The sequence below is a fragment of the Dasypus novemcinctus genome, chromosome 2, assembly GCF_030445035.2.
Source record: "Dasypus novemcinctus isolate mDasNov1 chromosome 2, mDasNov1.1.hap2, whole genome shotgun sequence".
Classification (NCBI taxonomy): domain Eukaryota; kingdom Metazoa; phylum Chordata; class Mammalia; order Cingulata; family Dasypodidae; genus Dasypus; species Dasypus novemcinctus.
Genome location: NC_080674.1, coordinates 184,197,534 through 184,224,904, shown reverse-complemented (window position 1 = coordinate 184,224,904; position 27,371 = coordinate 184,197,534). Strand labels below are relative to the sequence as shown.

General features: G+C 48.4%; 2 long non-coding RNA genes across 5 annotated transcripts in view; one reads left to right on the top strand and one right to left on the bottom strand.

Moving 5' to 3' along the window:
• Positions 1 to 27,371, bottom strand: part of LOC111759152 (uncharacterized) — a 37,771-nt gene that overhangs the window by 8,905 nt on the left and 1,495 nt on the right. For all 3 annotated transcript variants that reach the window (XR_009182004.1, XR_009182006.1, XR_009182010.1), the window contains exons 2-4: positions 7,924 to 8,080; positions 5,225 to 5,376; positions 209 to 2,587 (exon numbers count right to left, since the gene is read on the bottom strand). This is a non-coding gene — a long non-coding RNA (uncharacterized lncRNA). The remainder of the gene's footprint in view (positions 1 to 208; positions 2,588 to 5,224; positions 5,377 to 7,923; positions 8,081 to 27,371) is intronic.
• LOC101427707 (uncharacterized) lies at positions 13,848 to 26,225 on the top strand. 2 transcript variants are annotated; one of them, XR_009182016.1, is made up of 5 exons: positions 13,848 to 13,971; positions 15,270 to 15,570; positions 20,054 to 23,893; positions 24,122 to 24,204; positions 25,793 to 26,225. It is a non-coding gene; the product is annotated as an uncharacterized lncRNA (long non-coding RNA). The 2 variants fall into 2 exon arrangements; XR_011647117.1 differs by lacking the exon at positions 20,054 to 23,893 and having other exon boundaries at positions 13,858 to 13,971.

Here is a 27,371-nt window from a genome sequence, read left to right as displayed (position 1 = left end):
GGACGGGAGAGAAAATTGCCAAAGGGCCCTCTGCTACCCATCAGCCGGGAGGCTTCACGAGTTTGAATAAGGCAGAGGATTTCAATTACCCGGAATGACAAAGGAGGGGCCTCGCAGGCACCATATGGCCAGGCCGGGCCACCGGGCCTGCGTGAACGCAGGCTCTCCTGTGAGATATTAACATAATATCCCTTCCAAAAGCGATTACCAAGTTGCAGGCAGCAGAATGTCGTTTGGTGGCCTCGGCCCGCTCTCATCATCAGCGATGACTAAACAAGCTAATCAAATCAGCACAAATGTGCACACGAGCCCCGGCAGCTGGGCCTGGAAATTGCTGCGGCGGGGGCAGAATCCTGCCGTCGGATGACTTGACGGATGGGCTCCCGGGGGGCCCCCGAGCCTCGGGTGGGCTGCTGGGCAGCTCTGCGTGGCAAGGGCGGGCCGTGCCCGTGAGTGGCCCAGGCCGGGGCTCAGGACGGGAGGCCGCGTTAGCAAATGCAGGGAAGGGGCAGGATGCGCAGGCCTCTCCCCCATGCCGGTCACTTCTGCCTCCTGTGTGAGAGAGAGAGGAGAGGCAGACAGACAGACAGAGACTGTGTGTGGAAGGCCGCACAGGCACCCTCCTAGAGCTCCCCAGGAGCACGAGGTCCAGGGGCTGCCTTGGTTCATGTCTCAAGTCTGTCATTTGCTGTGTGACTGGGAGCAAGATCGCTAACATCTCTGAGCTCATTCATAAAATGAGGAGGTGATTGTCCTTAACTTTTGAGGTTGCTGTGAGGATAAAATAAAATAATTTGCATGAAGTACTTCGCTTAACATCTGATACAATGAGTGCCCAATAAACAACGGTTATTACTATTATTACTCAACAAACTGCCTTCTATATTAGGCTCTGGGGGTGCCTTGTTTAGGATGACACCATCCCTGCCCACCAGAAGCAGATGATACAATGGGGGTGACGGATGAGTCACCAGATAATGGCAATATCCCGTGATACCTGCGCAAAAAGAGAGAAGCAGGGGCTGAGGGCCCAGAGCAGGGAGCCTAAGCAGGTTGGGGACCGAGGGAATCCCGGGAGAGGAGGAGAGGCTGCAGGCGAGTTTGGGAGAGTGGGCTGGGATTACCTAGAAGCGCCAAAGCACAGACGGATGTCAGAAGCATGACAGCCTGGCAGGGAAGGGCGAGCCCCCCGAGGGGACGGAGGCAGAGGCTGGAAGTACTTGCTGACAGTCCATCTGAGATTCTGCCTGAAGACAGAGGACCTGTCGAGTTTGAGGCAAGACCAGAGCATGTCCAGTGATGTCTGAGGAGGAATAAAGGAGACCCGTTCAAAGGCAAAACTTCACCCACTGAATCTTCACGCCTAGACGTAGAAACAATAGGGAAGCAAAGGGAGGCATTTCAGGGCACGGGGAGGGGTGCGGAGAAGTGGGGGTTAAAGTGGCCGGGAAGGTGCCTGGACCAGAATTCGAGCGATGGCATCGCCGTGCGCCTGTGGGCAAGGACTCTTCCAGGCCTGCTTCCGGGGCTCCACCCTCACGGAGCGAGGGTTGCCCTGGCTCAGCGGCTCCCCATCTTTTGGGGACTCCACGTCATTTCAACACCATGGATTTGCCACACCATGGATTTGCCGTGCAAGCCTGTCCACTCTTGGTTTAATTCTCATTCTAAAACAGCTCTCTTTTAAAAATTCAAATTAGGACGCATAGAGAGATTGAGAGGTAAAGAAGTGTCTTGTGGGAAGCAGACTTGGCTTAACGGATAGAGCGTCCGTCTACCACATGGGAGGTCCAAAGTTCAAACCCCGGGCCTCCTTGACCCGTGTGGAGCTGGCCCATGTGCAGTGCTGATGCGCACAAGGAGTGCCGTGCCACGCAGGGGTGTCTCCCGCGTGGGGGAGCCCCACACGCAAGGAGAGCGCCCCGTAAGGAGAGCCGCCCAGCGCGAAAGAAAGTGCAGCCTGCCCAGGAATGGCGTCACCCACACGGAGAGCTGACACAGCAAGATGACCCAACAAAAAGAAACACAGATGCCCGGGCCGCTGACAAGAATAGAAGCGGACACAAAAGAACACACAGCAAATGGACAAAGAGAGCAGACAACTGGGGGGGAGGGAAAAATAAATCTTTAAAAAATAAAAAGAAGTGTCTTGTTAGTTTTTTTTTTTTTTTGGTTATTGAAATAATAAAGATGCTCTAATAACAATTGAAGTGATGAATGCACAACTATGTGATTATACAATGGATTGTACACTTTGGATGAATTATATGCTTTATTAATATGTATCAATAATATCTATTTGTTTTTTTAAAAAATCTATTAAATTTTAAAAGTTGTAAATAAAACTCAAATCACTAATTTAAGCAAAAATTTTGTAACGCTACTATAGTTGAGGAGCCAGTACTATTTGCCATTGGTAGAAGGTAACTGTGCAAACAAAACGAAAACAAACCTAAGTTATTCATCTCTAGTTGGACGCTGTCACCTCTTGACAACACTGGGTCTGAGGCCTCCCAGGAGGTGGAGAGGGGCAAGTGTCCAGGAGATGTGAAAGATGCTCCAGCCCCAAAGCGAGACTTTCTTCCCACTGGAGTCACAAGGATTGGAGTAGAATGGGAGAGAATGGTTAATTCCGTGTTATTCGACACTAGGGCTGCAGCCAGCTCCCTCTTGTTGTGTGTGACAATCCTCCCATCTATTTGCTCCATGTTTGAGGAAAACCTGTTCCCAATCACCTGCAAAGACTTGCCCAGCTATAAAACTCTTCAATGGTGGGAATTTGTCAACTCTTCAGAGTAATTAGAAGTGGCCAGACTTGAACCACCAGGTCCCTCTCTCTGTCTTCCTACCATTGCCCAATGTCTTGCCCACTGTGGTGGCTTAGAGTTATGTACTCCAGAAAAGCATGTTCTCAATCTTAATCCATTCCTGTGGGGTATGAACCTATGGTAAGTAGGTCTTTTGATGAGGTCACTTCAGTTAAGGTGTGACCCATCTGGATCAGAATGGGTCCTCTTCCTAAAGGCCTTACAGGGAAGGTAACAGATGGAGAGAGAGCCAGTGGGAACAGTCAGAAGCTGGAAATCAACAGAACCCAAAATAAAAAGGAGATGCTCTTCTGTGCATTGCCACATGAGGGAAAAGTCAAGGAATCCCAAGGACTGCCAGCAGCCAGCCCCAGGACATCAAAGTCTTAAGGCAGAAAGCATCACCTTGCTTATGTCTTGATTTTGGACTTCGCCTGACTTCAAACCTGTAAGCCAATTAATTCATTGTTTAAGCCATCCCATTGTGTGACATTTGTTTTAGCAGATCAGAAACAAAAACACCTGCCTTGTTCTGTCTTGCTGGACCAGCCACGCGGTCCTTGCTGGGGTTCAATAGGCAGGAATTGCCCCAAGGAAGATGGCGGCACTCAGCGGCTCTCCTCAGATTCTTGGCCAGAGACGTCATGGGGAGGATCCACATGTGGTCCCTCCCGTGGACTCAACTGTGCCCAGGATCTCCCTTTGCCACCAGTCCAATCCCACCTTAACTCCCAGCTGCAGCCCAGTGGCTTCACTCCTCACCCCCAGAATAGAGGCAAAGCCCAGAGAAAGTTACGCCAGGCTCTGGTCAGCCCGCGCAGCAGCCTTCCACCTCCTACCTTCTGACTCCCCCACTACCTCCCTTCTTTCAGAAGACCTGGGTTCACATTCTAGCTCTGCCCCTTGCCTGCTGGAGTATTGGACAGCTCACTTCACCTCTCTGAAGCTCAGTTTCCTCATCTAAAGTGAAATCTAAATATAACTGACTTCACAAGGTTGTTTTGAGGATCCAATGATATAATGTAGGCAAACACATGGAACTGTTGCCCAACAGACCGAATAAATGAACAAGTAAATAACAATAAATGGAGGAATGTATGAGGCTAGTATCCTGGTACTGGAAGAAGAACTAAACTTAATATTCAGAGACCTGGCTCTCATCCCAGCCTAGGGCTGCCTGGATGTCTAACCTTCAGCAAGTCACTTTGCTGGGCCTCAGTTTCCCCATCTGCCAAGCAAGGAGTTTGGACTCAGTTTCCCCATCTGTCAAGCAAGGAGTTCGGGACCACAGAGAATATTTCCAACTTGAAGTGGTAGGCCATGATTCAGGAAGTGAGACCAACAGCATGCTTCTACAGGCCCTTGGTTTACCTAAAACACAGGCTACACCTGTAATTTCTCCAATTTGGGGCAGCATCACCAGGAAGGTGCATTGGCTGAAGCGGCAGAGTCAGATAATATGCAATCTCTCTTTTTGCTGCAGTCAGCATAATGTTTAATAATCCAGGTAAAAATCATAGCCCTTCCATTTCCTAGTTGTGTAATGATTTTAAGAAGGTAGCGTGTACTGTGAGTCTCAGTTTTCATAGTCAGTAAAATGGAGATAATTTTATCATTCCTCTCTGGTATGTTATAAGAATCAAATGAGAGAGTTGATTCTTACTAGTTCTTGATTCCCTTTTGTGTATGTGTGTGTGAGAATTCCAGTTCTCCCACATCATCATCAACACTTGGTACAGCCAATCTTTTTAATTGTAGGCATTCCAGTGGCTGTGTAGTGATATCTCATCATAGTTTAATTTGCATTTCCCTAATGGCTAACAGCATTGAGCATATCTTTACATGTTTACTTGCTATCTGAATATCTTCTGGAAATTTTTCTTTTAGAAACCTTGACCCATTATGTTTTAACTCCCTGTTCTGTCTTCCCTTAAATGCAGCTAACTATCAACAAATGCTAATATCCTTATTTTTTTTACATGTTTAATTATTGTTATGGTCCAAATGACCATCCTATTGACTACAAGAGTCTAAAACTAAAGGCAGGAAGAGCCCCAGGGAAGCCAAAGGAGTTTGGGGTGCTCTGTTCTTCAGAGAGTGCCACCACCACCACACCTGGGGCAGCCGAACCTGGCAGGGTCTAGACAGATGGCAGGGGGGCTCCTGCTGAGCAAGGAGGCAGGGGCCTCCGGGATGGGTGGTGCTCTTCTCAGCCCAGCAGAGCACCCTCCCCACCTAGACCCCTGTGGACTGGTGCCGCCTCCCCTCCCCACCCCCTCCCACAGCCTTGAGTCCTCTGACGCCCATGTCGTGACCTCCATAAACAACAATGAACAACGTACAGGCAGATGTGGGGGAGGCGGCTTGTGAACACACGGCAGAGCGGCTAACAGTGCTGGAGAGGGAGTCACACCCACCAGGTGAGTCCCGGCGACCAGGGCAGATGACTCCACTTCTCTGTGCCACAGTTTCCTCCTCTATAAAATGATGACACTGTGTGAGGATGAAATTAAATCACGCAGTAATGCGATCAGCACGGTGCCTGGTCCCATGGCAGGTAGATGGACACCTGGGAATACGAAAGGGAAAATCAGGACACGAATGTTGGTACTTAAACCAGACGCTTTGCTTTCTGAACTAGGAGGCAGTACAACCGGGTGGGAGACAGGCTTAAAGAAGGGGTTGTCAACCCTGGCTGCATGTTAAAATCTCCCGGGGCATTTTGAAAAAATAGCAGGCAGGAAGAGGGGGAGGGAAAGAGGGAAAATAAATAAATCTTTTAAAAAAAAAGAAGGGTGTGTGTGAATGTGTGTAATAAAAATATATTTTCACAAGGGTGAAATGGGGACCCAAAGAGATGCCAGGTGAAGCATACCCAGAAGATATGAAGTACTGCATCAGTGAGCACTGGTTGCCATGGGAGTACTTGCAGTAAATTTATATTCACAGTGTAGCACTGAGTAAAGGTAACTTCAGCCACAACCATTCAAGACTGTACCATGGGTGGAAAGCGAGAACTAGCATTTACTTAGGTATTCATCTATTTTTGTTTGCTTGTTGGTGTTTCTTAAACCCCAGCTTGTTGTAGGAATAGTGGACTTCAGGTATTGCCACATGACTGACGTTGTTAGGTTATTCAAAGCTGCACCTTTTGTGCACGTGGGGCAGGCTTCTAGGGAGTGTGTGAGTGCTCATCTTGTCATAGTGTGTTATATCAGCAGGTGAAGACCATACAATGAGCAAGAAGGTGCTGTACCCCCATCCTGGGGAGGCCTGATGTTCTCAAACAGAGGGGAGGGTGTCTCTCGAGAGCATGGGTGGCTCCCAGTGGGGGAGGACAGACTAATGTGTCAAGCCCTTGCATTGTTCTAAGTATCCATGAATCTTGCACTTTAAGCAATGAAGCTTGGTTATCACCGTGTCAAGGGGAGGGGGAGAGAGGAATAGAATAGATGGAAGAGAGGGTAACTGAGGGGCCATGTAAGTGTTCCACAAGATCATGCAATGATGGATATAAGCCATATTAAATTTCACCAAAAATATATAAAAGTATATATGGGACCTCATATTTTTCATAATGTAATTAAAAATAATAATAATAAATAATTTTTAAAAAAAATAATAAAAAGAGCAAATGTTAAAAAAAAAAAGTATATAGTCTAAAATGTAAAGCATAATGTAATCCATAATGGAACCATGATTAGCAGCTATGTTTCAATATCTGTACATCAGTTGTAGCAAATGTAACATCCACATATAAAAAGATCATTGCTGGGGAAGGGGAAAAGGGCATAACACTGGGTATACAGAAGTCCCCTATATTCTATATGTGACTTACTGTGACCTAAAAATTTTTTGAAGATATAATAAAAAAGTTTTTTTAAAAAAAGGATGTAGACACTGAGGAAGAAATGGAAGAGATTGCCTTGTCATTGTACATACAGGGCAATACTTATTACAGTGATGAAAGGCAAATGTCAAAAAAAAGTTTTATGATACTTTTCATTTTTTAATACCCCAATTTATTTTTTATTTATTTTAATTTTTATAAATTATTACATATTCTTTTTCTAATCTTTAAACCTATTGTTACTATTTCATTTTCCTACTAATTGAATTTGGCAATATATTAGACTTCATTTTTTAAGAAGTTTTGGATCACAGAAGAGTTCAACTATGGCAGGGGAGGTGTCATTGATGGGGGATGCATGGGTTGGAGGGAGTTCTCTTGGGCATGCATATAGGGTATATAGATACCTTCAGATGTTCTTTGGATATTGTCATACGGGTTAGAGATTCACACGACAACTGAGGGAGTGCTGGGTTCCCATCCTGGGGAGCTCTGCTGCACTCCCCAGTGGAACACCAACAATCCCCCAAGTGCAAGGGCAAAGACAAATGAAGAAGGATAGTCCAATGATGGCCCTTGGTTCTGATGACTATGCTTATGATCTTGTGTGCTTGAAATTTCAACTAGTCCTAGAGCTGCAGGGTGCCTAAGAGTTACCTTCTGAGAGCCTCCATGTTGCTCAAATGTGGCCACTCTCTAAGCCAAACTCAGGATGTAAATGCTTTACCTTCCCCCCCAGTGTAGGACATGACTCCTGGGGATGAGCCTCCCTGGCATGGAGGGATACTACCAAGCACCAGTTGGTGATGCAACTAGAAAAAGACCTTGAATAAAAGGGGAAAATGGTAAAGACAAAAGCGTTTATATGGCTAAGAGACTTCAAAATGAGTCAGAAGGTCCTCAGAGGGGTTGCACTTACACACATCTCAGCAGGATCCCAGAGATAGCCAAAGTAGATACAACCCCTAGTAGTGGTGCTCCTGAGGGCTACAGAGATACCAAGGTCCTAAAGTCATGGCAGATGGCTCTGGAGTTCAGTGCCTTGCAGTCGGTCCTACTTTGGAATTTGTGCTCCTGAGTGTCATAGAGTTGGACTCAGATGTGACCTTTCTACACATGCCTCTTCTGTAACTTTTGCTAAACCTGTGGTTGGCTCTGGGGTTGGTATATGCTCAGGAGACTTGAATCTCTGTACTGTCCATGTGCCAGCTGGGCCCTGAGCCTCAGCAGAGTTGCAACACCTATTCTCTGATTCGTCGGACTTACCCAGGTCAGATAATAGGGAGGTGAGGATGGTCAACCACCACACCAGGGAATCGAGAGAGTCTACAACTGCAAGCAGGAGAATCCCATCCATCAGTCATGTGGGGGTCTAAGCTCCCTCTCAATTTAGAGGTGGAGTGGGCATTGCCATCCCAGGGTCCTGAGGATGGAGGAATAAAATATAGATTAGAGTGGACTTACTGGTAATCTACTATAAAACTATTATGACTCTAGCAATGGAAGAAATTGTATCACTGATGTAGGGACAGTAGCCATGGGAGTTGCTGAGGGCAGGGAGAGGGAAGAAGAGGTGTGATATGGGGACATTTTCGGGACTTGGAGTTGTCCTGAATGATATTGCAGGGATAGATACAGGACATTATATGTCCTGCCATAACCCAATGAATGGAGTAGGGAAGAGTGTAAATTACAGTGTAAACTACAGTCCATGCAGTGCAGCAGTGCTCCAAAATTTATTCATCAGATGCAATGAACGTGCCACACTGATGAAGGAGGTTGTTGATGTGGAGGCGTGGGGGTGGGGAGTGGAGTATAGGGGAACCTTTTATATTTTTTAATGTAACATTTTGTGTGATTTATGAATTTTTTTTTTAAAGACAATGGAAAACTATTTTTTTTTAAAGTTGCATCTTTCACTGCCCAGCAGGGATGCTTTCCTGGCTTGGTTCTCCATGGTTGGGTTTCTAAGAGGGATCCCTCTGAGCCATTCAGTGGCTCTTGGGCAGCGCTGGTTGCCTTGGAGAGCTGTTTCTTTCCAGGTTCTCAGATGGAACCTGGCCCCACCTGCTGTCTGCTGGTCTTAGGAGAAACTGCCAGCAGACCCTGCAAAGCTGTGTCCCGACTAGAGAGAGAGCTGCAGCTTATAACCCACTAGTGCCTGCCTGCTGAGGGGAGGATGACAGAATGTTCCAGAAGAGAGAGATGGAATGTTCCAGAAAGGACCATTGGCAGAGGCGGACTCAGGTGAGACGGCCTCCAGGCTCTCACCACTCGTGACGCCCACTGGATGGGTGACTTCGAGCAGCTCCCGCCACCTTTCTGAGCCTCAGGGTCCCACTTGGTAAAATGGGGTTGCCAGGGACACCTTCCTGCTCCACCAGCCTATGGTGTGGTCTCCGTGAGAGAAGCTGGCGAAGGGGTGCGTAGTCATTTCCTGTGGCTGCCATAACAAATGACCACAAGCCAGGTGGCTGCACGCAACAGAAATGTATTCTCTGAGAGATCTGGAGGCCAGAAGTCCAAAATCAAGGCGCTGGCAGGATGGCACCCCCCTGGAGATCTATTGGGGAGGACTCGTTCCTTGCGTCTTCTGGCTTCTGGCCGGCAGGCACGCTGTCAGCATTCCTTGGCTTGTGGCTGTGTCATTCCAACCTCGGCCTCCGTGGTTAGGGGCCTCCTCCTCTTTTCTGTGTGTCTCTTATGAGGACAAGTCATTGGGTTTAGGACTCACCTGGGGAATCACCTCATCTCAAGATTTTTGAGCGAATGACATCTGCAAGGACTCTTTTGCCAGATAAATCCACATTCACAGGTCCCAGGGATTAGGGTGTGAGCTTATCTTTTTGGGGGAGGATGGGGAGGACTATTCAGCCTACTGCAGGTGCCTTGTAACTCATTTTACTCCATTTTGACGTTCATTCCATTGCTATGGGACCAATAGATTTCTCAGTGCAGGTCAACCTGATGGACTAGAGATGGCAACCTGGAGAACAGGAGCTTGCAATTATTGAGCGCCAACTATGTGCCAGGAATCACACTGAGCACTTTACACATTGCCTTATTTTATCCTCAAAGCAACTCTCCAAGTCACAGACTCTTGCCCCCTTTCTCAATTGGGGAAGCCTAAGTCTCCCAGGGGTGAAGTAACTGGCTGAGGCCACTCAGCTAATATGATGGTTTGAAGTTGTATGGGCCCCAGAAAAATGTATTCTTCAAGTTAACCCATTCCCGTGCGAATGGATCCATTTTAAATAGGCTTTTTTGGTGAGTAGGATCTTAAGTTAAGATGTGACCCAGGTCATTCAGGGTGGGTCTTAATCCTCTTACTGGCATCCTTTATAAGAGAATGAAATTCAGACAGAGAGAGAGAAAGCCACGGAAGCCAGAAGCTGGAAGCAATGAGACCCAGAAGAGAAGGCAGAGACCAGCGATGCCACCAAGTGCCCTGCCACGCCACGGAAGAGCCCACGACTGCCGACAGCCAGTCTTTGGGAAGAAAGTGTCACCGTGCTCGTGCCTTGATTTGGACGTTTTTCCCAGCCTCAAAACTGTAAGCTTGTAAGTTAATAAATTCCCATTTTACGGTATCTGCTTTCAGCAGTTTTAGCAAACTAGAACAAATAATAAGGCGTGGAACTGGGTTTCGACTCCATAGTGTTTATTCTGTAGGTAAGGCTTGGCCTGGGGATTGCAGAAAGAGGCTACAACTTAACGTCTCTGTGGCAGGAGGGAGGCCTCACATGAGAAAGTGTTGGCTGATTCCAACAATAACCAGTGTTTCTAGTATTAATCACAGCAAACCATGATCAAGCACTCCCTATAGCCAGGCACTGTCCTGGGTCCTTTTAATGCATCATCTCATTTAAGCTCATACCCATCCTGTGAGGTCGAAACTCTTATTATCCCCATTTACAGGCTTGCAAAAAAATACGTGGAATGTATTATGACAGCAAATAAAGACAAAGAAACCAGAGGGAGAGGAGAATGGGGTGATGGAAAGTGACGAAGCCAGAGAGAGTTACTCAGAAGAAATGCACTGCTTGAAGTCCTGCTCTTCGGCCTGGTCCGGCCCAGCACTGAGTAGCCTGCTCTGCCACCTCCGCCCCACACCCACCTCCTCTCCACAGAGGTCCCACATGAGCCCGGAGCCTCAGCCACCCAGAAATGAGCACATCCCCTCCCTCCCCAAACTCGCCAACCGCGGTGGTCCATATCACCCCAGCATCCGACCCCGGAACCCGGGCTCCTCCTCCCCCACCCTCCCTCCCGAGTTAGCCAGCAGGCTGCTCCCAAAGCCACCCACCTCTCCATCCTTGCAGGGTGCCCTAGGTCAGTCGGGCCTTCACCAGCTCGCTCCTGGACCACCTCCGAAGTCTCCTGGCTGCTGCTCTCTGCACTTCTATTTCCCAACTCTGCACCCGCTAAATCCTTCCTCCTTTCAACTACCAGTGTGCATGTAGGAAACTCACATTCCAGCCATGTCATTTCCCTGCTGATGGGGGCCTGAAGAACTAAATTTGAGCCCCTTAATTCTGGGTACAGTATATATATATGTTTGTGTGTGTGTGTACATATATACAGCTATTCTCAGGCCCCACCCTTCTGGCCTCTCTGCACACCCTCCTCCCTCTATCACGCCTTATGCTCCTGTAACCCTGACCTGGTTGTAGCTGCCCACCAATAGCATCTTCTTTTTTTAAAAAAAAAAAGATTTATTTGTTTATTTCTCTCCCCTTCACCCCACCCCACCCCACGCCACGCGAGTTGTCTGTTCTCTGTGTCTATTTTGCTGTGTCTTCTTTGTCCACTTCTGTTATCGTCAGCAGCACAGGAATCTGTGTTTCTTTTTACCGCGTCATCTTGCTGTGTCAGCTCTCCGTGTGTGCGGCGCCATTCCAGGGCAGGCTGCACTTTCTTTCGCGCTGGGCAGTTCTCCCTACAGGGCGCATTTCTTGCACATGGGGCTCCCCTACGCAGGGGACACCCCTGCATGGCGGGACACCCCTGCATGGCAGGGCACTCCTTGCAAGGTACATCAGCGCTGCGCATGGGCCAGCTCCGCACGGGTCAAGGAGGCCCCGGGTTTGAACTGCGGACCTCCCATGTGGTAGATGGACGCCCTAACCACTGGGCCAAGACCGCCGCCAATAACATCTTTGTGCTCCAGGGCCTTTGCATATGCAAGCATCCCTGCCCAGAACACTATTTCCACCTTTTTGGCCCCTCACCGCTCTTTTCCAACCTGCATACACTTTAAGGGCCAAGGTGGTGTCTGTCTTGTTCATTCTTTTTTTTTTTTTAATATTTATTAATTTATTTATTTCTCTCCCCTCCCCCCCCACGTTGTCTGTTCTCTGTGTCTATTTGCTGCATCATCTTTGTCCGCTTCTGTTGTTGTCAGCGGCATGGGAATCTGTGTTTCTTTTAGTTGCGTCATCGTGTTGTGTCAGCTCTCCGTGTGTGCGGCACCATTCCTGGGCAGGCTGCACTTTCTTTTGCGCTGGGCAGCTCTCCTTACGGGGCGCACTCCTTGCATGTAGGGCTCCCCTACGCGGGGACACCCCTGCGTGGCAGGGCACTCCTTGTGCGCATCAGCACTGCACGTGGGCCAGCTCCACACGGGTCAAGGAGGCCCGGGGTTTGAACCGTGGACCTCCCATGTGGTAGACGGACGCCCTAACCACTGGGCCAAGTCTGCCGCCTCTTGTTCATTCTTGTATCCCTAACTCCAGTATAAAACTTGGCTCATAGTAGAGGATCGATAAATATTTCTGTTTTTTCAAAAAAGCAATTTTATTGAGATGTATTCACAAACCATAGAGCCCATCTATAATAAATACTCCTAAGGAAATGGACAATTTGAAAAAGTTCTTAGGCTGACCTAAGTCTTCCTTGGCCGCTTTGAAATTCCCCATCTGCCCATCATCTCATCTCAGGGGCTCCATCCGAGCTTGCGGACAGGGGCCCAGGACTCCCAGCTGATCCTCAGACGTGCTTGGTTAAGTCATCCAGGGTTTTCTTCCTTTCCTTTTCTTTCCTCCCTCCTTCCCTCCCTTCCTTCTCTCTCTCTCTTTCTTTCATTTTTTTTCTTTAATTGCCAATTTTTCAATATTGGAAGAAGTCATAAAAATTCAGAATTCAGACTTCTCTTGAAAAAAACAGCGTGCTGTGGGCCAGGCCAGGTCCTCACATGGCACGGATGGGCTGGGGCTGAGCAGCACCTGCTCCTTCGGGCAGGACACCTGCTGCCCAGCCCCCAGCCCCTCATCACTCATCCCTGTCACCCGCCAGGCCCCACTGGTGGTTGGATTTCCAGCTCTGGGAACACATTGTAGTCATCCGTGAAACCCTCCGTTTCAACGTGTACTTATTTGGGCACTGGTCTGAGGCAAACCGTGATGTTGAATTAAACCTGCTTTTCTTAGCAAAAAGAGAGACAAGATCAATGACAAGTGCCAAAGTGCCCAGGAGAGTTTTAAAAAGCACAAGTTGTCCAGCATCAGCACGGGCGTCCTTCTAACAAGGACGCGGGGTGGGGCTTCTAGGGGGGCCCTGCTCCAACTCCAATGCACATCGGAGTTCCCAGGAGAGCTTTGCTGAAATGCAGTCGGGAGACTCAGGGGGCCGGGCACGGCCTGAGACTCTGCATTTCTAACAAGCTCCCAGGTGAGGCCCCTGCTGCTGGCCCAGGGACCACACTTTGAGTAGCTCTGTGACATTCCTGCAGCAGCCCGAGAGGCCCATCTCCAACTGCAACCCAGGTGGCCCATCTCCTGACGCTGCACCCCACCCCGCTGTCACTCGGGTGTTCCTGCACCCACCACTTGCCTGATGTCATGGTGCTGAATGTGGGAAACCCTCTGCCTGATGCTTCATTTTGGTCCAGAAAAGGGAAATGTGCTAAGCAAGGGGCACACAGGGTGGGGGGTGGAGGACGGCGGGGATGGGGGTGGGGGCTTAGATTTCTGTGTCTTTGGCCCTGTTCCCCACCCTACAATCGACTGGGCCATCAGGCTCTCAGGCTGGGGCCCCACTTTGGGACGGGAATCGCTCTCCGTGGGTCCTGAAGATTCAGCCTCCAGTCAACCTTAATCACAAACCCCAACTCGCAAGTTTTGTGTTGTTTGATTTTTTCTTTTGAACAGCCTTTAAATTCAGCTCGTGTTCCCGGTGTCTGATTTTTCCAGGCCGCAGGAGGGAAGGCCTTTGCCCTACCACGTCAGGGCTCTCGGAGGAAGCAGAAGGACAAGGGACACAGGCAGAGCAGCGGTCTCCAGGGCCTCTCGGCTGAGCTGTAAACAGGATGTGCAGGTACACTGGGCAAGAACACCCTGGAGTTCACTGGCGAGTTTGGCAGTCACCCGGTTCATTCAGATAAACCGGGTGGGGGAGGATTAGCAGAAACTCACCGAGCCTGTTCACCGCAAGGTTTGGTGATCCAGGGGCTGCTTGCCAACGCATCGCTCCCGGGCGGGGGTGGGGGGTATTATATGCTGCAGGGATGTGCCCTCTGATTACTCTAGTCCACCTTTCCAAACGCCCCCTCCCTACCTACTCAAAAAAAGAGACACGGCTCAGAGCGGGGAAGGACAGAGAAATCGCCCCCTTAGTGGTGGCTGCAGCTGGCAGGGAGTTCAGCAATGGGCAAGAGGAAGCCGGGGAGATGGGGTGGCCAGGCCCTTATCAGGCTGCCTGGTCTGGCTTTTCATTATTGTCCTGTGTTTTCAAAGTGCCAGCCCCGGCGGGGGCTGGGGAGGGCACGGCTTTGGGACTCGTTCAGCCTAGGTATACATAAATAGCGGAGACAAAATGCCCTTTATCAGCTATTTCCCAGGAAACGGGGAGAAAACTCTTCTCATCGCCAGATTATAAAGGAAGAGGCTCGCCCCTCTAGGAGACAGCCCTCTCTTTTTCCCTCTCTCCTGTGGAGAACAGTAAGGCACTGTGTGTGGCTCACACCGGAGCGTCCTTGTTGGAGGGGAGGCAGGGGCAGGCTGGCCGAGGCGGGCAGCTGCGACGAGGGCAGATTCGCTGCCAGGCAGGGCCCAGAGATCCTTTCCCAGGGAAAGGGATGCTACTTGGCCTGCTGGGTAAACTGGAAATTATTAACCACAGGATGAGTGGAATCAAAAGGGCTGAAAAGTGGCTGCTTGGCCCTACTGGGAGTTGCTAGCATGCTAGGAAAAAAATATTACAAATATATTTGGAATATTTTTTTCCCAGTACCAGGAAGAGGCATTTGCAATAATTTTGTCAAGTAAAATTCTAGTGTTCTTTCCCGCTGGTATCTCAAGGCTGGTTTTGTTATTTCTTCATACAGATGGTCTAGAAACAGTATATTTTTCTTTCCACCCCTCCCCACTCCCCACTATTTTGTTCCCCCAAAAGAATGAATCTTTTTTTTTTCTTGGAGGTTATTCTTTTTTTCAAAAAAAAAACAACAATCAATTTTATTTATACATATTAATAAAACATACAATTCATCCCAAGTGTGCAGTCAGTGGTATCTGGTATTACTATTATCACCTCGCTGTGCGGGCATCACTTCAATCATCAGAGGCTTTTCATCGGCCCGTTTCTTACGTTCTTTTCCTCTCTTTTGGATTTAGATTAAACGGTGACTTGAACAGGCCTTCAAAAGCCCGCTTACATCCCGGGACCGTCTGAGGTTCTTCCTCCTCCCCAGGGTACGAGGCCCAGCCTCCGGCCTCAGAAGTCCCCTGCTCTGGAGAGCCTGGGGCGCCTGAGCTGCGCAGTGGCCATCCGCCCGCCTTCTCAGAGGCCGGGTGCAACACGCGGCTGGGAGCCTGCTAAAATGCAGGCGGGATGCAGTAGCTCTGGAGCCCCAAGATTCCGCATTTCTAACTATCCCCCGGGAGACGCCGACGCTGCTGGTCTGCTGATCTCACCGTGAGTAGCCAGGCCTGATATCCCTGATCTGGTCGGCTCCTCGTGATTGTGTGAAAAGTTGCTGAAGGGTTTTCCCCAAGCAGGGGAAGCAGGCGGTGCGTAGGCAATCCTTAATCAAGCAGTGCCGACAGGGAAAGGTGAGCGGGGTAAATAAGGGACCCGTGGCCGGGGCCTGCCCAGGCTTGAGGCAGCCGCCTTCAGCTGCGAGAGAAGGGAGGGCAGACCGCAGGCTTTGGAGACACAAAGACAGGTTCCAGGCCCCGCTGGCAGGCTGGGTAGTCTCCAGCACGGCATGTCAGCTCTCGGAGCCTTAGCTTTCCCATCTGTAAAACGGGGCAAAAGCTGTTACCCAGGGTTCTCGTAAAGAGCAAATGAGAAACCCACGTACGGAAAGTGCTTAGTGTCTGCCCAGCAGCTACTGGGCAGAATTTACTCACAAGCTTAATGAGCAACCACTAAGTTCCAGGTGTATTCTACACGCATTTCTTCGTGGCCTGTCACCCCATCTTTCCTCGCTCATTTACCTGTTGACTCAGTTACTGTATCTCCCCTCACTGTGATAGAGAATGAGTGTGCCTGAGGGGCAGTTTCAGGGAAGGCCTTTCGGAGGAGGCGAGGCTTCTAATAAACCTGAAAAACCACAGAGGACAAGGCAGGGAATGACGCGAAACACACCCGGGCAGAGGACTCAGCAGGTGCAAGGCGTGAGAGGGAGAAGGACAGAAACAGGGCCGGTGAGAGGGGAGTGGTGGGTGAGTATGTGGGCGTCAGAGAGGCCCCCAGAGGGCCAGGCAAGGGTGGAGTTCGGCTCTAAGTGCGACTTAATATTATTGTGATATATCATCTAGCACATTCTGTGTCAGAGAAAATCACCAGACCTAGCAGAGTGCCAGCGACCCGGGAAAGGTTCATTCTTAGTGATGGTGAGGATTGCCTGTCGTGTACAGTTAATCCCCTTTGAGCAGATTCCATGTTTGCAAATTCACTTAGTCGCTAAAATTTATTTGTAAGCCCCAAAGCAATCCTCGTGACTGTCACGCTGGTTTCACAGTCATTTGTGGGCATGTGCTGAGTGGCAAAAATAATCTCAGTCTACTTATGTGCATCCCAGCTGAGGTCAAACAAGGTGACACCCTGCCTTCTTGTTTTCGCTCTCATACTACAAACAAGCGTCCTTTTTACTGTATATTTAGTGCCATGCTTTTTTGCATGTCTGTGCTTTGGGTTGGTGTTTTGCTGTTTGAAATGGCCCTCAGGTAAGGAGATGTGGCTCAGGCGATTGAGCTCCCTCCTACCAAATAGGAAGCCTGTGGTTTGGTTCCCAGTGCCTCCTGAATAAGACGGTGAGCTGGTGCGACTGGCAGGCGTGGCAAACTGACACAACAAGGAAGTGAATTTGGCACAATGGACAGAGCATCCACCTACCACATGGGAGGTCCAGGGTTCCAACCCAGGGCTTCCTGACCCATGTGGTGAGCTGGCCCATGCGCAGTGCTGATGTGCACAAGGAGTGCCCTGCCACACAGGGGTGTCCCCCACATAGGGGAGCCCCATGTGCAAGGAGTGCGCTCCGTAAGGAGAGCCGCCCCACGCAGAAAAAGTGCAGCCTGCCCAGGAATGGGGCTGCAAACACGGAGAGCTGAGGCAGCAAGATGACACAACAAAAAGAGACACAGATTCCGGGTACCACTAACAAGAATACAGGTGGTCACAGAAGAACACACAGCAAATGGACACAGAGAGCAGACAAGGGGGGGGCGGGGAGGAGAGAGAAATTTTTTTTTAAATCCTTTAAAAAAACCCAAAACTGACACAACAAGATGATGCAAAAAAAAAAAAAAAAGAAAGAAACACAAGAAGAAAAGCAAAATGAGAGACACAACAAAGCAGGGAGCAGAGGTTCCCGGTGCCTCCTAGGGAGGATGAGCGGGATGGTGAGCTGGCGCAATGGGTAGGCACAGCTAGCTGATGTCACAAGATGATGCAACAAGAAACACATGAGGAAAAACATAACAAGGGGCACAAGAAAGTAGGGAATGGAGGTGGCTTAAGCAATTAGATGCCTCCCTCCCACATCAGAGGTCCCAGCTTCAGTTCCCAGTGCCTCCAAAAGAAACAAAGATGACGAACAGACACAGCAAGTGCAAACAACGAAGGGATGGGGAGAGATAAATAAATAAAACAAATCTTAAAAATAAAATAAAATGTCCCTCAGCAGAGCGGGTGTAGCTCAGTGGTTGAGTGCCTGCTTCCCAAGCACAAGGTCCCAGGGTCAATCCCTGGTACCTCCTAAAAAACTAAATTAAATTAAATGGCCCTCGAGTGTAGTACGGAAGTCCTGTCTGATGTTCCCAAGCACAGGAAGGCTGTGCTCTGCCTTTCAGAGAAAATCACTGTGTTTGATACGCTTCATTCAGGCATGAGTTACAGTGCTGTTGGCTGTGGGTTCAATGTTAACAAATCAACAATGTATATTAAATACAGTGTCTTGAACAGAACACACATAAAATCAGACTGTATTGACTGGTTGATGAAAATGTTATGACCAGAGGCTGGCAGAACCGAACCCTCCACTTCCGCGAGGAGTAATGGCTCAGGATACATTAATTCATTGCTGGTGGTCGCTTTAGGAAACATAACTATTGTGAATGAAAAGAATCGGCTGTATATCAAAGAAGATAGAGGAAAATTGCACTACCAAAACTCCTCTTAGGAAGAGAACTCTGTATTTGAAAGAAATCCTTTGATAAGCCATTTGACTGGGGTAAAGGAGACCTTCCAGAGAGCAGGCTCTAGAGATGAGATGGTCGGCAAATGACCTTCCAAGAAGATGGAGTTCTGTTAACCGCAAAGGTCAGCAGCTAGATGACGTGGGATCTGCAAGTGCAGGGCTGAGAGTAATTGTTTTGCAGATAGGAAGAGAAGGGGACTGCAAGGCTGAGCACTGCAATGGGGAAGGCAGAGACCCAGCGCTGTGCAGTGAAAAGGAGAAATTAGGAGACGCAACGTGTCTATGGCATTTTTTAAGCAATTTACTGTGGAATGTGCAATGAGAACTTTTCTTCTTGTTTCCTCATGAAATCATTGGCAAATTCCACATGACTTTGTGTGAGGCCTCAAAGAAGAGGATTGTAGCACACCGATGTATAGCTTACACATATGATATTGTATGTAATATAGAATATAGAATTATGCAGGGCCTCATTGCATCTGCACAATATAGTACAGTGGGTTTCAAACTTTTAGCTATGGAATATTTGGTCCAAATAGACTCTCACGCCAACTAAAGCAGAGCCCTTGCCCTTCTCCCCCTGCCAAGACGCTCCTGAATTTCCAGGGCTTACAGGGCACAATTTAGAACGACTGGGAAACTCAGTCTTTCCATGATTGTGGAGGAGAGCATGGGGGTGGGCAACCGACTGCTCTGTGGTATCAACTCAAATACCCATGTCCAGGTCCCAAACTGTCCTTACCAGAGGAGCAGGGGAGCAAGTACACCTTGAAAACCACCAAAATATTACGGGTTTTTTAAAACTTTATTTTTCTATTATTTTAAAAGTTTTCTTGTGGTAGCATACATAACATAAAAAATGCCATTTTAGTGATTTTTAGAGTACAATGCAGTGGTATCAATTACATTCACAATGTTGTGCAATCATCACCACCCTCCACTACCAAACTTTTTCATTGTGCCAAACAGAAACTCTATACCCGTTCATTGTTAACCCTGCATTCCTCCCTACCCCCAACCTCTGGTACTCTCTGATTTACTTTTTGTCTTTATAGATTTGCTTATTCTAGGTATTTCATAAAAGTTGAATCATATGTGTCCTTTAGAATCTGGTTCCTATCACTGAGCATATTGCCTTCCAGGTTTGTCCATGTTGTCACATGTATCAGAACTTCATTCTTTTTCTTTTTTTTTTTTCATGGTATCCCCGAGTTGGCAGCTTATTTAAAAAAAACATCACCCCAGTTATAACATTTTCCTTTCCTTAACAGAAAAAATTGCAAAATTGGGGAGGGGGAATATAATATCTTTGCAGACTGACTTGCCCGTAGAGGAGCCATGAAGGCTAGAGATGACTCAGAAGCCCCGAGTTTTACTCCTGAATCAGGCAAAGAGTAAATGTCAGTATGAGAATGCATTTTGTCTACAGCACTCTCATAGTACAACACTGAATCACTAGTGCAGTGGTTATAATTCTCTATAGAATATTCTTAGCCCGGACACTAGACAAACTAAAATCACCCAAACGCTCACAGACCTGAGGAATTAGTGCAAGCAGTTGCCGCCTTAAGGATAAAACCCAAAACTGGTAAGGCTTTTCTGGCAGTGCGTCCTTGACACCAACAGCTTCCTGTCCTGACAGCAGGACGTTCTGCTCAGCGAGGACACGGGCCACCCTCACTTTGAGTCTTGGTCTTTCTCTTCATCTACAAGGATGAAATGTCTCACCAGCTTTTTCCGTTCTTCCTCCAGGTCCCCGTTCTGGTGCATCTGCAGGAGGATGTCACAGCCGCCCACACACTCGCCGTCGAGGTGCACCTGTGGGAGGCTGGGCCGGTTGGAATAGTCTTTAATGTGATGGAGCCGCATTCTTCGGCTTCACGATTGGCCCGTCGGCATCCTCTTTGTCAGTTGTTTGGAGAGAGCAGATGCCCATTGGGGTCAGGCTGAGGCAAAGAGAGTCGAAACGAGGGGGAAGACCACTTCCCTCCCGGGAGCTGAGGGGGCCTGCTGGGACATCCCGGGATGACTCTGAAAGGTGCTGGGTGGGGTTTCGCCCGTTCTGCGGGACCACATTCCTTTTCAGGGCTAAGTAATATTCCATTGTATGTACCATTGTATGTACCTAGAACATTTTGTTTATCCAGTCATCGGTTGATAGATACAGTGTTGTTTCCACCTTTTGGCTATTGTGACTAATGCTGCTATGACCGTTAGTATGCAAATATCTATTCAAGTCCCTGTTTTCAACTCTTTCTGGGTCATATGATAAACCTAGATATTGTCACAAAGTGAATGGGGGAATGTCCCGTATAGTCAAGCTCAAATCAGGGTAGACCTGGTGTGGCCCGGTTAAAGGTAGGTGAGGTTCTGCCTGACTCCAGCACCTGCTGGCATTTACGAGATTTAATTTAGCCATAATAATACTACAACTTTGGTGTTTGTTTGTTTTTCACAAAGTATGGCCTTACTCAATCTACCCTGGCTAATGTTGAGAAAAGTTTGCCCTGGCTTTCCGGGTTCAGTCACCTGGAGACAGGATGCTCGCTGGCTAAAGTTGCAAAATCCAGTGTGTAATCTAGACCTTTGTGAGAATTTCGATTGACTCTCTCACAAAGAGCTTTTCACGGTTCATCTACTCAGTGGGTCCCTAGCTATCAGTTATTACCCCTTGTTAGAAGGATATCAGATGACATCCAATATGAAAACCTAGGACAGAGGGGGGAAAAAGCCCACATACAATGGCTAGAAAAAGTGATGAAATCCGTGGAAATGTCTTTCTAGAGAAAGCACTATAGGATTTGAACATACATTTCGGAAGCCTGTGGGCAAGGGGTGGGGATGGCCATGAGTGCAATTACACAGTTCTCCAGGGTGTGCCCTGGAGCCCAGTTCCCGCACACACTGCCCAGCGAAGGGGCACTGGCAAGACCCCCCAGGTGGCATAATCTGGTAACAAATACAGTCCTGATATTGCCTCCTGGCAAAGGTGGGGGGAGGCCTGCTTCTTGGAGGGTCCTTTGTTTACAGAGCCCCAGGAATGTACTGATTCTGTTATAGTAAAAGGAGCTGTGTGGCTTTGCGTGACAGAAGAGAGAAAGGGTGGAGAGGGCAAAGCTCTTCGGTGTTTGCATGAGAGTCTTTAAGGCTTTGCTGTGAACTATGGGACTGGACCCTGCCTTGTGACCACATCTTCATTAAAGTCTATGCCACTGATTTTTTTCCCCTGATTAGCAGCAAGGGAAACTGAGGCAGCATAATGGAGGTGCCATCGGTCATGCAGAGTACATTAGTGGTGGTTTATTTATTCGTTCACTGAGCACCTACCGTGTACAGGCAGTGGGGCAGGCACTGAGGAACCCAGGCAGTCTAAATTCTGAATTCTTAAGACTTTACAAGAACTATCTAATTTTTCTGATAACCAGGTCCACAAGGCCCCCTATTAACAAAATAAACAAACAATCCACAACAATCAAAAACTCCCACGTGTCAGAGACACCAGTAATATTTCTAAATCTTCTTACCCAACCCTGCTGAAGTGCCACTCAAAGCTACCTTTGGATTCGGAGGGATCCCTGGTGATACATCTAAGACCCAAGTGCACGGCTTGCGCAGCTCTCATCTCGCAGCTCTCGCCTGGGTAGCCTTCAATCCAGGGGGAGACGTCCTTCACCCAACTCCCAAACTGCAGCTGCTCATACATCAAAACCCTCAAGTCCCGGGCACATGCCGGGCGCGCAGCTGCCCTTTGACTTCAGTGATTCCACACATGGACAGCTGGTTTTCCTTGAACAAGGAGGAGGGCTGGAGAAGTATGGAGAAAAATCACTCTCCCCTTGGTATCCCAAAGCAAGACAGAGTGAATTGGTGCAGGATCGAGGTTGTTTATTCTTAAGAATATATTTTTCTCCCTTTAACATGCAAATTTGAGCCCACGGGAGTTTTGGTCTGAAAAGCTACACAATACTATATCTAAATGTGTATTTTTAGCACCAAGACTCTGTGTGCTTCCAGCCTTTGTATAGGGTCTGTCCATACTACGCGGTTACTGTCACACATCACATTGTAGAGCGCATGTTACATTGTAGATGAGGCCGTGTACTAAGCTGCTAAGAATCACAGTCACGATAGTGAGGCTCACTACCTGCCGTCACTTTGCTAAGCACTCTCTGTGCATTAGGAACAGTAAGGAGGAAGGGTCAAGGGCACAAACCCCAGCTCTGTCAATTATTAGCTTTGAGACCCTGAGCTATTTCAGTCTCAGGTTCTTCATCTGTAAAATGGGCACAGTATCTCCATATCCCATCAATTCTTTGACAAGCAATTGTTCACATTTTAACAGCTCTGGAATCAGAACTCGTCACGTGATCAACAGAGCTTTAGATTCAATAAAAAGATAATTCTGCCTGCCTTGCAATATAATGAGGATTAAATGAATAGCACACATAAAATGCAGAGCGTATAGGAAGTAGTCCTAAAACGGATATCAGCTAATAGTACTTAATTCCTATTTCCAGCTCTGCCTTTAACTTGTCCAAAGCAAGACCCTGATTTCGCTCAGCCTCTTCCTTCTCCGAAAACAACACCACTTTTCTTCACCCACCTGCTCAAGGCTAAGTTGCTTCACCCCCAGACAAAACCCACCGGCAAATCCCCTCCAGCGCTACCTTCAGAATGCATCTGGAAGCAGACTGTTTCTCCCCGCCCTCCTACTTCTGCCCTGGTCCAAGACACCATCACCTGTTGTCTTTGCTCTTTGAACAGCCTCAATTCAGCTTCTGGCTTCCCAGGAGCCACTGCTCAGAAGAGCCGCCATCCCACTCAAAGCGCAATCCCCACTCTCACCCTGCCCGCAAAGCCCTCCACGGCACGACCTCTCCTGCTGGCTGCCCCTTGAACCCACTCACCTCGCCCCTGCCTCAGAGCATTTGTAGTTGTCACTCCCTCTCCCAGAAACACTCTTCCCCCAGATTTTTGCTGAGCTCGCTCTCACCTTCTCCAGGTTTCTATTCCATGTCAGCTCCTCAGAGAGGGCATAGAAGTTTGATATTGTTGATGAATTCTGAAAATGGATATTGGATCATATTTGTAAATTGGTCTGTTCCTCTGGGTGTATTAGATTGTATTAACTTCAAAGGTTTCACTTTTACTTGATTAAATTATGATGAGGGCTTTGATTGTGCCATGTCAGTAGGACATCGAGTTCCCATCCCCTTGGAAGGCAGGAACTCACAGGGAAAGCAAGGCAGAGGAGCTAGTTGGAGTTTTGATGCTGAAACCCCGGGAAGTAAACACACAGGAGAAGAACACAGAGGAATAGAGACAGCTCTGTAGACACAACAGAGGCCCCAGGAAGAGAGAGTGCCTGAGAGTCCACAGCTGACCTCGTGGAGAGAACAGGGCAGCTGAGCCCAGAGAGAAACGAGCCCTGGGAGAGAGACGAGACTTAGCCCAGCCTGCAGCTGAGACTGGAGCTGGGACCACGGAGCCTTAGGAGGAAGAAGCCTGAACCCTGGCAGACGTCGGCAGCCAACTTGGTCCAACACATGGCAACAGACTTTGGTGAAGAAGAACCTTACACATTATGGCCTGGTAACTCTAAGCTTCTACCCCAAATAAATACCCTTTATAAAAGCCAACAGGTTTCTGGTACTTTGTATCAGAACCCCTTTGGCTGACTAATACAGAGGGCTAGAGAGCCCTCCTAAGTAGGACTTTCCTTCCCCCACCACCCTCTATCCCTTATCCTGCTTTATTTTTGACTGTGACACTGACATAACATTATGCATTCATTCATGCCTCATCTCTCTCTTCTCTTAGCATAACAGCTCCTTGAGGAGGTCAAAGACAGACTGTCTTGTTCCCGGCTGAATTTCTAGCATCTGAATGATGCCTGGCACATGGTAGGTTTGCAACATGGAATGCTGAATGACTGAATTAGCGTGCCCTGTGTAAGCGTTGTGGACATGTAGAGACATATATGTATAGGTAGATGCTTTATACATACATGCAGATCTGTGTGTATGTGTACATGTAATTATAGACAAATACATATGTTTTCATATCTATAGCCACACCTGTATTGACATCTAAACACTAAGCAAGGCACAGTCATGCACAAAGGAGATTCACACCAAGATTTTATTTCTGTTCCTCCTGTTACAGTGGCAATAGGAAACTGGAAAGGAGACAGACCACCTTTCGAACCTTAAAAATTAGAAACAAAAAATCAATACCGGGAGCAGATGTGGCTCAGGCTGTTGAGCGCCTGCTTCCCACATGAGAGGTCCTGGGTTTGGTCCCCAGTGCTGCCAAAAAACAACAACAACAACAACAACAAAACAACTAGCAAACCAATAAAAAAAACAGCTAAGGGGAGCTGATATCACTCAGTGGTTGAGTGCCAGCTTCCCACATTCTAGGTCCCGGCTTCAACCCCTGGCCCCCGGTACCTCGAAAAATAAAAAATCAATACCAATCAAACACCAAGAGGAATCATTTGTTTCCCAGTACCCAGGAGTATTAAACACAAGTAGACACAGATGGAGTACTTTCTGAATGAATGCATGAATGAATACTTGCAATTGTGGAATTCTTCATTAGTGTGGGCCTAACACGGAGGTTCTGGCTTTAACACTTTTCCCTAGTGGCAAACAAGGCTGTGTCTGAAAAAAAAAACCACAAGCCTAGGGTCACAGAGCTAATAGATCTGCCGAAGGCCCATTTCCTAACCGTGCTAAGTGGTGCTCAGGGGCCTCCTGGAAATCTCAGCATAAACTGGAGAGGGAGGAAATAAGGATCAAAGAAGGTAAGAGCTGGAAGGCTCCTGAAGATTCTCCAGCCGGTGCTGTGGGCAGCTATCACTAGCAGATTACAGTACTTCTCAACACTCAACTTGAGTCCTATTTAATGTACCCTCAGCCACTCAACTGAAGTGTTTTCTGGCCCACCCTGCTCAATTTCTGCATGGAGATGAACATCCAGTGGGGAGCAGTTATTTGTTCCTAATCACATCACATGGCAGAGGCAAACTGAGGCCACCAGGTTTATGTTCCTATGGCCAGGCATTAAGCTGGAAGGGAAATTAGAGGTCATCTTTAGTATTAAATCACATAGCCAGAAAGTTACTATTTTTTAAAATGATCTTCATTACTTCTGATTCCTTCCAATAGTGCCATCACTTGCACTATTTACTGATATAAACAGTGCAGCTATGGGCACTAGTAAAATAAATTGCAGGAATCAGACCAAACTACTGGCTGCCAGCAAAATGCTAAGTAGAACCCATTGCAATCAAGAGACGAAGAAGAAATTCTTGCCTTTTGAGATCAAGGAGACCAAGAGGCCATTCAGTAAAAACAGAACGCAGCTGAACTGCTTGAATGGTGGGAAGCCAGGGACAGGGAAAGCAGTTTGCAAACCTGAGCAGGCTGCAGAAGCCTGTGCTGGCTTCCTCCCAAGAGCTATTCCCCACTTTATCTCTGTTCACAGAACCCGGATTTTATTCAGACCTCCACCCTCAGGCAAAGTAATCCTATCCGCAGCTCAAGACTAAATCCTGGTTGCCCAAGCCAAACGTGCCCTGCTGTTGATGAATGAGAAACTGCACATGATACAATTCTGACCACAGAATGTTTGCTTGCTCTTAAGATGAGAAAAACAGAAGTAGCCGGCCTCTTTCTACCTCTGGACATGGTGGCCTGGGAGTGTGATGACTGAACTGGGGCAGCCATTTTGGTGCCCCGAGGGGAGCGGCCTAAGGCAGGACTGACAGGCCTGTCAGTCCGGGGACACCAAAGCAGAGGGACAGAAAGAACGCGGAGATGCTTCCTAATATGGAGAAACATGGAGCTAATCAGCCTCGGAGACACTCTGCCTTGAGCCTTCCTGTACATAAAATCACAGCTCTTCCCTCTTGTTCAAACCATTTTGAGTGTGCGTTTCTGTTACCAGCCACCCAAAGCATCCTAACTGGTACATGAGCTCACCCTCTTTTTCCTCCCAGGGATTCAAACAGACCTAGTCACAGCTCCAAGCCTTTCCCAGCTCCCACCGCGCTTCCACACTCCCAGCAGCATAAGGACTGACCAGGCCCTTATATTTGAGGGGAGCTGGGAAGTCACCACCCTTGCCAAAAGGTACTCTTGGGGCAGGAGATACCCATTATTGAGTCATTGTTCTCCTCCTGCGAGCCTCTTTAGATATGCAAATAGTGCTGGGATGGAGTAAGTCCCCCGAGAGGGAAAGAACTAATCATATCTCTTTCTTCTTCCAAGAAACTTTGGGCAGCAGGTTATTATGGGAGATGCAGATGCCAAGACAGAATAAACATACTGGAATTTTTATTAAGGGAAATGCCTGGAGAGAAAATGGGGAGGGAGCGAGGGCTGGGAGAACAGTCAGAGCCTGATGAAAGTCAGATCCCGAGGGCAAGAGCGAGGGAAGGAGGGTTGGGTGCAAGCATCCTAGGCTGCCGTGTCCTGCCTTCTAAGAAGCTCGGGCAGGGCCATCTGCCAGCCGAAAGCTCCTCTTGGAGGAGTCCCATGCCAGAGTCCCTGCCAGAAGTGGCCAGCCTCGGTACCCCATCAGGCGGGAGCAGCTGTGGGAAAGGCTGGGACCCTGGCCTGTTCCACCCTGCAGTGGGACGGCTGCAAGGTGCGTCCTTGTGGCCCTCACGGTCAAAGGCAGCTTGAGAAATGGGCTTCTGGGCATGGGGGAGGGGAGAACGGGGTCCAACAGGGAGACTGAACGCAGTGCCCTGCTCCACCCAGGCTCTCAGAAGAACTTCAGGGACGTCAGCTCAGCCCACCCAGGAGTGACTAGCTATTGTCCATGTTGTGGGAACCCGAGAAGGGGCTGGTTCATGCAGCGTGGGCCAGGGGAGCACAAGAGAAAGCTGGACTCAAGACGCAGAGGGTGCCCCAAGCACCCAGGTACTAGCATCTTCCTGGGCTTTCACAGGCCATGCAGTCTGGAGCAGTTCCCACGGGCCAGGAAGGACCTCCCAGCTGACATCGCGTTTACAGATTATAAACTCTGCGTTTACAGATTATTAACTCGGCTGTGTCTG